Source organism: Oryctolagus cuniculus, chromosome 15 (assembly GCF_964237555.1).
Source record: "Oryctolagus cuniculus chromosome 15, mOryCun1.1, whole genome shotgun sequence".
NCBI classification, from domain to species: Eukaryota; Metazoa; Chordata; class Mammalia; order Lagomorpha; family Leporidae; genus Oryctolagus; species Oryctolagus cuniculus.
In genome coordinates this window covers 26,129,784-26,138,517 of record NC_091446.1, presented here as the reverse complement: position 1 = coordinate 26,138,517, position 8,734 = coordinate 26,129,784, and the positions used below count along the sequence as shown (strand labels likewise).

At 44.1% G+C, this 8,734-nt stretch overlaps 1 long non-coding RNA gene across 1 annotated transcript; it reads left to right on the top strand.

Annotated features, from left to right (window-relative positions):
- Positions 1-2,515: 2,515 nt before the first annotated feature.
- On the top strand, positions 2,516-8,166 carry LOC127484236 (uncharacterized). The gene is made up of 3 exons (XR_007911103.2): positions 2,516-2,568; positions 2,757-2,791; positions 4,534-8,166. It is a non-coding gene; the product is annotated as an uncharacterized lncRNA (long non-coding RNA).
- Positions 8,167-8,734: the final 568 nt, after the last annotated feature.

Below are 8,734 nucleotides of genomic sequence, written 5' to 3'. Positions count from 1 at the left end.
AAATAAATAAAAACTTTAATGTGAATTAGACAATGTTACTCTTTTGTCTAACATATTTCAATAGTTTTCTGTAATTAGTAAAGTAAAATTCAAAATCCTTGCATTTCAAACCAGCTCCCTCTGGCCTGGCCACAATCTACTTCTCCAGGCTCATCTCCCCCAACTCCCTCAAATCTTGCCTAGACTCCAGGCCAGTATCTCATCACTCTTCTGAGGACCACTTCCTCAAGATGTTGATGAAAGTCTGGCCAAAGAAGTTTGGATTGAAGCCCATTATATGGATTTAAACACAGTAATGTGTACCGAGAATATCCTTTTTTTTATAAAAGATTTATTTATTTATTTGAAAGGCAGAGTTACAGAGAGAGAGAGAGAGATCTTCCATCTGCTGGTTCACTCTCCAAATGACCTCAATGGTCCAAGGCTGGGCCAGGCTGAAGCCAGCACCCAGGAGCTTCTTCTGGGTCTTCCACATGCGTGGCAGGGGCCCAAGCACTGGGGCTATATTCTGCTGCTTTTCCCAGGCCATTTAGCAGGGAGCTGGATAAGAAGTGGAGCAACCAGGACTTGAACCTATGCCCAAATGGATGCCAACATAGCAGGGGGCAGCTTTCCCTCCTACACCACAACACCAGCCCTGTGTCCTGAGAATATCTTAAGAAAGGAATGGGATGCATAACATTTGAGCACCAGACTATTAACATATTATGGAATTCAATTTGGGAAATACAACTGGAGGTTTTTGGAACAATTTATAGTTTCTAGAATATGCAATATTCTCTTTTACTGCTCTCACTCTGCTTGGGATGTTATTCATTTACTAATTAATTACAAAAATCAACTGTTCTCTACATGTTGGATGCACATAAGAAAGTACTGTATGCTGGGTATGCAGAAGGAAAAGAGGCTCTGGGTGAGTAATGACATGTTTTTTTTTTGTTTTTGTTTTTGTTTTTGTTTTTGTTTTTTTTGACAGGCAGAGTGGACAGTGAGAGAGACAGAGAGAAAGGTCTTCCTTTGCCGTTGGTTCACCCTCCAATGGCCGCCGCGGCCGGCGCACCACGCTGATCTGATGGCAGGAGCCAGGTGCTTATCCTGGTCTCCCATGCTGGTGCAGGGCCCAAGTACTTGGGCCATCCTCCACTGCACTCCCGGGCCATAGCAGAGAGCTGGCCTGGAAGAGGGGCAACCGGGACAGAATCCGGTGCCCTGACCGGGACTAGAACCCGGTGTGCCAGCGCCGCAAGGCGGAGGATTAGCCTAGTGAGCCGCATTGCCGAACGACATGGGGTTTCAAAAAAGAATTAAGAGTAATTTTATTCCCCGTTTCTTGTCTTAACTTCTTTCAAAGGCACAGGATTGTATAAAGCAATAATTATGAAACCCCATGTCATTATTACTTCCGCTGCTCTTCCTTCCTCCATGGAGGCATAGGCAGTCCCAAAGGAGTGAGCCCCTTTGAAGGGGGTTGAGATGCTGCTGATACAACCTGCCCTGACTCAATAGAACATCGGCATCAAACAAGCAGCAGGCGGCAAGAGGAATGGGAGCAGCCCTGGACCAGAGTGCCAGGGACTCCCATTGTTCATGCGTGAAGTGAAGTCGTTGTTCAAGCATAGCTGCTTTTCATGTGTATCTCTGATCTATCCTCAGGGTGCTCAAGTGGTTGTGTTAGTCGACTTTGTCCAGATTTAGGGTTACGTTTGGGGGAGATAAATTGCTGAGCTCCTCATTCAGCCGTGACGGGAAGTCCCTGATAGTCAGACTTTTAGTTACCAGCAGCTTCGTATTGGATCAGGAGGAATGAGGTGGCTCTAAAATAAAGGGCAAAGGACTGAACGCTAGGACAGTTCAGAAATGGATTGGAAAAAACAGTCATTCTCCATCTGGAGATTGAAAGTGTTTGCTCTGTGAGCAGAAGGTGTGGCGAGAACCGGGAGCACAACTCACCTAGAGCACTTCGTGGAGTGGCAAATGACCATGGCTGTGGCTGAGGGGGGATGACTTCCATGGCCTTACAGTTAATGCCAGTAACTCCTCCTTCGTGCCCAGAAGATCGAGCTGACTGAACGTGACACAAAGGTTAGGATGACCTTTGCAAAGATGAAGAGAACAGGAACTGATAGACTGGGATTCATTTCGGAGAGCAGGGAATGACCTTGTCGTTGGGAAAATGTGTCCCAGAAGCCTGGAATGAGAGCATGAGAAAGAATTCTCACAGAACGTTAAACTCCTGTATCTTGAAGAAAATCAAATGATGGTTGCCGGGGGCTAGGTAGAGGGAGGAATGTATTGTTTAAGGAGTACAGAGTTTCCATTTTGCAAGATTGAAGAGTTCTAGAGACGGGAGGTAGTCATGGCTGCCCAAAGCGTGAATATACTTAACACCACGGAATTGTGCACTTAAAATTGGTTAAAATGGAACATTTTATGTGTGTTTTACTGAAATTTTTTAAATTGAAAAAAAAAAAAAAGGATTGAAAAGTTTTCTTAAAGGTTTTTCTTTTTTTTTAAAGTGCACCTTAGGGCAATGCTGAGCCTGGTTTGTGGAGTCGTGCTCCTAAAGAGGTGAGTGGAAAGAGGCAAACCTTTGTTCTCCTCGAGGCTAAGGCGTACACCCGCTCTTCTGAGAAAGCCCAGGACTGCGGCTCTGACATGACAGGCGTCCTTACAGGGGCCAAGCTGGCAGCCAGCCACCAGGGTGTGCACCAGCTGGAAGACACCTGGGTCTAATTCTCACATTTCTCTTGTCCTAGAGATGCTGCAGAGCTTGTAAGGCCTTTGGATCTGGGTTTTATGTTTAGGAGAAATTGGATTCATAATCATAATAATAGGCCAGGACAAAAGGATTTATAAAATGCTCAAAAGAAATAATAGCTTTTCGTTTTAGGCAGGACCTTTGTAAAAGTCCATAATCTTGATCAGATAAAATGTGTAAGTGTAATTTAAAAAGTAATTTGAAATGATAATGTATTATCCAATTATTTTTTAAAAAATGTTTAATTTATTTGAGAGAGATGGGAGAGCTTCCATTCTGTGGTTCACTCCCCAGATAGCTGCCACAAACGGGGCTGGGCCAGAAGCTGGGAACTCAATCTGGGTGGCAGGGATCCAACTACCAGACCCGCTGCTATCCCCAGGGTGTGTCTTAAGCAGGAAGCTGGAATCAGAAGCAGAGCCAAGACTCAAACTCAGGTACTCCCACGCATCATCTTAACCACCACGCCAAATGCCTGCCTCTCCCATTTTTTATTTTTGAGTCCATATTTGTTAATAACAAAAGTTGTTTTTAAATTAGCATCCCTTAAATCTCATAAATGTAGGGTTGAGTGAAAGAAGCCAGAGAATAGAATACATAGTATATGGTTATTTTTTAAAAGATTTATTTATTTATTTGAAATCAGAGTTACACAGAGAGAGGAGAGGCAGAGAGAGAGAGAGAGAGAGAGGTCTTCCATCTGCTGGTTTACTCCCCAATTGGCCGCAGTGGTCAGAGCTGCGCCAATCTGCCAATCCAAAGCCAGGAGCCAGGAGCTTCTTCCGGGTCTCCCATGCTGGTGCAGGGGCCCAAGGACTTGGACCATTCTCTACTGCTTTCCCAGGCCATAGCAGAGAGCTGGATCTGAAGTATAGCAGCTGGGTCTCAAACTGGCATCCATATGGGATGCCAGCGCTTCAGGCCAGGGCATTAACCCACTGCACCACAGTGCCAGCCTTAATATATGGTTCTACTTGTATTTATATAAAGTACAAAACCAGACGAAACTGTTCTATACTCTAAGAGGATAGTGGCTATCCTTTGTGGGAATGGCGACTGGAAGGGAGCCAGAAGAGGCCTTTTAGGAGTCCTGGTTATTTGTTGCTTCAGAATCTATACCTATACTACATTTTGATTTAATACTTTTTCAAGTTTGCAAACTTAGTATTTGAAGTGACATGTAAAGTTGAGAGGAATTAAAAAATGAACTTGTTGAGGCAAGCACTGTAGCACAGTAGATTAAACTGATGCTTGGGGTGCCTGCATCCTGGATACGGAGCCAGTTTGAATCCCAGCTACTCTACTTTCAATTGAGCTACCTGCCTATGTGCCTGGGAAAGCGGTGGATAATGGTCCCAGCAGTTAGGTCCCTGCCACGTTCACAGGGGACCAGGAGGGAATTCTTGGTTCCTGTCTCCTGCCTGGCCAGAACCCGCTGTTGTGGGCATTTGGTAGTGAATCAACGGATGAAAGATCTTTCTCTCTTTCTCACTCTGCTTTTCAAATAAAGATTAAAAAATAATTTTTTTTAAAAAGTGAACTTACTAACTTTGTAAGACCTCATATTTGGTGTTCTTGTCACTTGAATAGAAAAATAGATCATTTAAAATGTTAATGGAATTCAGGAGAAGAAATATAGTGCTGTTCTGTCTTTTTCTTCATTACTTGACATGTGCCCACAGGCCCAAGTAACCGTGGCATTTTATAAGCGTTAGAATAAAGCTGGCCAATTGAATAGAATCTTGCTTCTCTTATCAAGTTATAATTCTCCCCAGGGCTACTTTCAATCAAGGAAAAAATTTAACTCCCCAGTGATGTCAAAGACAGCACATTCCAGAGGTTAATTAACGAGTCACCCAGAGAAGATGGAGCAGCTATTATGCTGACACGTTCAAGAGCTAATCGGTGCTGATGATGGGATTTGCAGCAGTGCTTGATGTGTGATGGGCTTCAGCCTGATGGGTGACAGCTGCTCTGGCTCCCGATGATCACGGCGGGAGGGGCGGCACGGTGAGTGCTTTCCAATGCGGAGTCTTTTTAGTAGCACCAGAGTGAATCCAATCTGGCAGTGCTGGTTACCCCGCCTGAAAGCCTGCTCCTCCACCCCTTCTTCCCTGATGCAGATCTTACCAGGCCTAACACAATGTCAACTCCAGGCTCCGCTCATTCAGGACGACTCAGGGCCGCAGCTGCCGGCTGCTCCCTTCCCCTAACTCCTGGGGGCTGACAGCACTTACTCTTCACTAGTCATCCTGTGAATGTGTACATTGTTTCTCCAACTTGGTGATAAACTATTGAAGAACATGTTTTGTTTTGTTTTGTTTTGTTTTTTTCTGAATCTGCCACAGCCTAGGAGATGATAGACACAAAACTTCAATAGAAAAACTATTGGAGCAAAATGTTGATAATTGTCTAGCAGCAGGATAGTTACATGTGGGCTTAATTTATTCTTTCTCATTTTGTGTAAATTTGAAAATTCCCTTCATTAGAAGAGCTAGCAAATAAAAATGCAGGATGTTTAAATTTAAATTTCAGATAATTAATGACTATTTTCTTATTTCTAAAAATTTATATTACATCTTGTTATAATATTGTTCATAATATTTATACCTGCTTAATTTGATCATATGATTTAAAAGTTATTCCTAGTATCATATTTTATTATAATATATTGAAAAAATAGTATATTTATTATGATGGTGATTATGATGATCCTGTTCCCATGAGGTATCCTTATACTTTAGTTATGTATTTTTTGTGTATTTGTTATGTATTTTTTTATCTGAAGTACAAATTTAACTATGTGTTCTGTATTTTATCTGGCAACCAAACTTGCTAAGAAATTTGAAAACCCAATCTGTGATTAATTGATGGGTTAAAATAAAGTGGACAGAAGAAAAGCTTCATTGTCACTTAGAGTGTGATCTGGGTCACTTGCATCAGAATCTCTCATGCAGCCTGTGAAGAAAGCCGCTCCCGGCAGCCCCCGGCCCCAGCCCAGAGTCACCACTTCAGTCCTTCTGCTGGGAGACTCAGCACTTGACTTTAGCTTCTCAGGAGACTTTGTTGCTGCTGCTCGACAACCTGATTTGTTGGATGTTTCTAGTTTTCTGATTTGATCTTTTATTTCTTAGCAGTGGCCTTACGTGAGTAACTTCTACTCTGTTTTTATGTCAAGTCACAGTCCTAACTGGGCAGGAACAGGATTTTGAGATTTGGGTTGAGGACATAGGACTCAAAATTCTTACAAATCTTGATTTCCGCTGAATCCCTTGGGCCTAGAGAAGGGCCCGCGCACTTCCGGTTGGTTAAAGATTAACCTTCCCTGCTTTTGAAGTCAACACGGAGATTTTGGCCTTCCAAGAAAACACCTCATTGCCCCACAGGATCTAAACTCCCTCCTCTGCCCTGCCCAAATCAGTAACGAGTTGAATCACGACATAAGTTCTGGGCCTCCTAAGGGAAGAGAGAAACAATTTCTCAGGGGGAGCTGCGGGACCCAGGCAACACAGCTTGGCAGAAACTGGAAGAGTTTGTACGGATTCTGAGTTTGCATAATCAACAGGGAAAAACCAAAAGTTGCACAGGGAAGGATTCACTAAGAGAGCATTCTCCTGTGATGTAAGTGCACCGTGGCAAGGAGCTCAGGGAACAGCTCTGTTACACTGCTGGGATGGCTCTTGGAAGGAAGTTGGAGAAAACATCCCAGCAAAGTGGCCGGCGCTATCAAGGAAATCACGTGAATGATCCTAGGTGAGCAAGAAGTGCAAGCACACCGGAGGCCTTGAGGAGGCACCTGTGCTCCAGGGGGTGGGGGCTCCACCACATCAGTGAAATGCCTACATCAGGGTGCTGGCTGGGCCGGACTGGGACCTCCTCTCCAAAACAAAGGACAAGTTGTTCATCTCATGCCGCCAGGAGAAAAAAGCAGAGTGCCTGGGCGGATTGGGCAGCATTTTCCATGCTCAGGAGTACTGCGTCGGCCCTCTTTCTGGTAACTGGGGAGGTTTCCAGCTTTGACCTGGGCTTTGAAGCAGGTCCACGACACAGAGCAGCCCTGCCACCGGAGCCTTTCTAGCCAGCAGGTGTAGTGCTTGAAGTCGCTAGCTTTGCCATGAAACTCCTCCATCACTCCGCTCAGTCTGCAGGGGCAAGGCACCTCTCTCCATAGGCCGCTGGGGGCGGCGGTTCACAGGCGTGCTCCAGTGCTGTAGACCAGACAGATGCTAATGTAAGTCCCAAGGGCCCAGAGAATCCAGGTCCTCCTGGAGATCTTCAAAGATTGGACCAATTGAGCCAAAGATGGAGCGGACAGGGAGGCCCCAGTTGACAGTGGGGTTTGTATACCTAACTCATCACGATACAAATCAGGAAAGTGGGGAGGAGTTGTCCAAAATAAGAATGATTTATAAAAGGCAGCAAAATGGTAACAGCCTTTTAAAATTGTTCTCCAACAATTTGCATAGAAAATGTAGACGCTCTAAGCTGCATTGCCTGACAAGCCAGAATGGAGATGCAACTGGAGCCCTGATAGAAAATTGTGCTTCTTTGGCTTTTTCCCCAGATACCATGTGGTGTCACTGTGACCATCCCCCTGCTTTGTTCCAGCTCCTGGGGGCTGTGTCTGCTACCGAGGCTCCAGTGCCAAGCCCCACAGGCCCAAGGCCTGCGTGTCCTGTGGATGCCTTGGTGAAGCTGTCAGTAGGCTCCTTACTGACTGACACAGGGCTGTGAAGGTACTGCCCAGGCTGCCAGATTCCCCACCCCTACTGCTGCCATCCCTGCTGCCCACTGGGCTCTCAGTGCCTCAAGGAGAGGCCAGCAAAACTGCCTCTGTGACCCCTTTCCAGTTCAGCCTCAGCAAGGCGTGCTCGGTTGACTCACAGTGGCATATCTAGTGACTGCCTACCCAGAGGGTTTAATTTTAAATACCCTCCCACATAACAAGATCATTTTCATTGATAATCATGAGCAAAAAGTGCATCATTACAATGGCCAGAATAGAAATGAAACAGAGAAATTTTTCTGTTTTTTTGGCCAACTTCCTGTTCATAATCACACCTGTAAGTAAATAGTAACGTTTACAATGTAAAAAAAAATTCACAAGATTTGTATTTTTGAGCCAAAGATGGACAAAGTGGAGAGGCCCTAGCTGACAGTGGGGTTTGCACACCTAACTCATCATGATACATGTATTTTTTTTTTATTTTTAGAAGTCACATAATCTGTATTTTTATAAAGACATACAATTTATTGAACTCTTAATACAGAGTTAATCATATGTGTATAAAGTTAATGGAAAATAGATTCTAATAAAAAATAAGAATGTGAATAGGAGAGGGAGGAGGAAGAGGGGTGGGAGGGCTGGTATGGTGGGAAGAATCACCATTTCCCGAAGTTGTATCTATAAAATGCATGAAGTTTGTATTCCTTAAATAAAGGGTTTCCTGGTCCGGTGAGATGATCCGATGCTGGCTGGAATTGAACTTTAGCAAGATATGTGTCACGTTGGAGCTGCAACCTGAGTCATGGCACCAAAATGTTATGGGAGAATGGTGAGGGATAAATTTTTATTACCTCGGTTCTTTGTCTCACATGGAAGAAGAATTTCCAAGTGGACAAGCAGAGAGATTTAAAAAGGTTTATTAGAGTCAAAGACCTCCAGCCAGAGTGGTATGCAGGGAGGTTTCCGAGAGAGGAACAATCCCCACACGTGTATTTTTAACCATAGTTTCCCTCCAGATTTTATAATGCGTATTTCCAGACATCCCAAAGGTAGGAGAATTTTACAATAACTGCTTGCATGCCTAGCACCTAGATCTTATTGTTAATATTTTATTTTTTCTTAATATTTGTTCATTTTTAAGAGCATTAGAGAGAGAGGGAGAAACAGAGAGGGAGAAATTTTTTTTTTTAATTTGATAGGTAGAGTTACAGACAGTGAGAGGGAGAGACAGAGAGAAAGGTCTTCCTTCC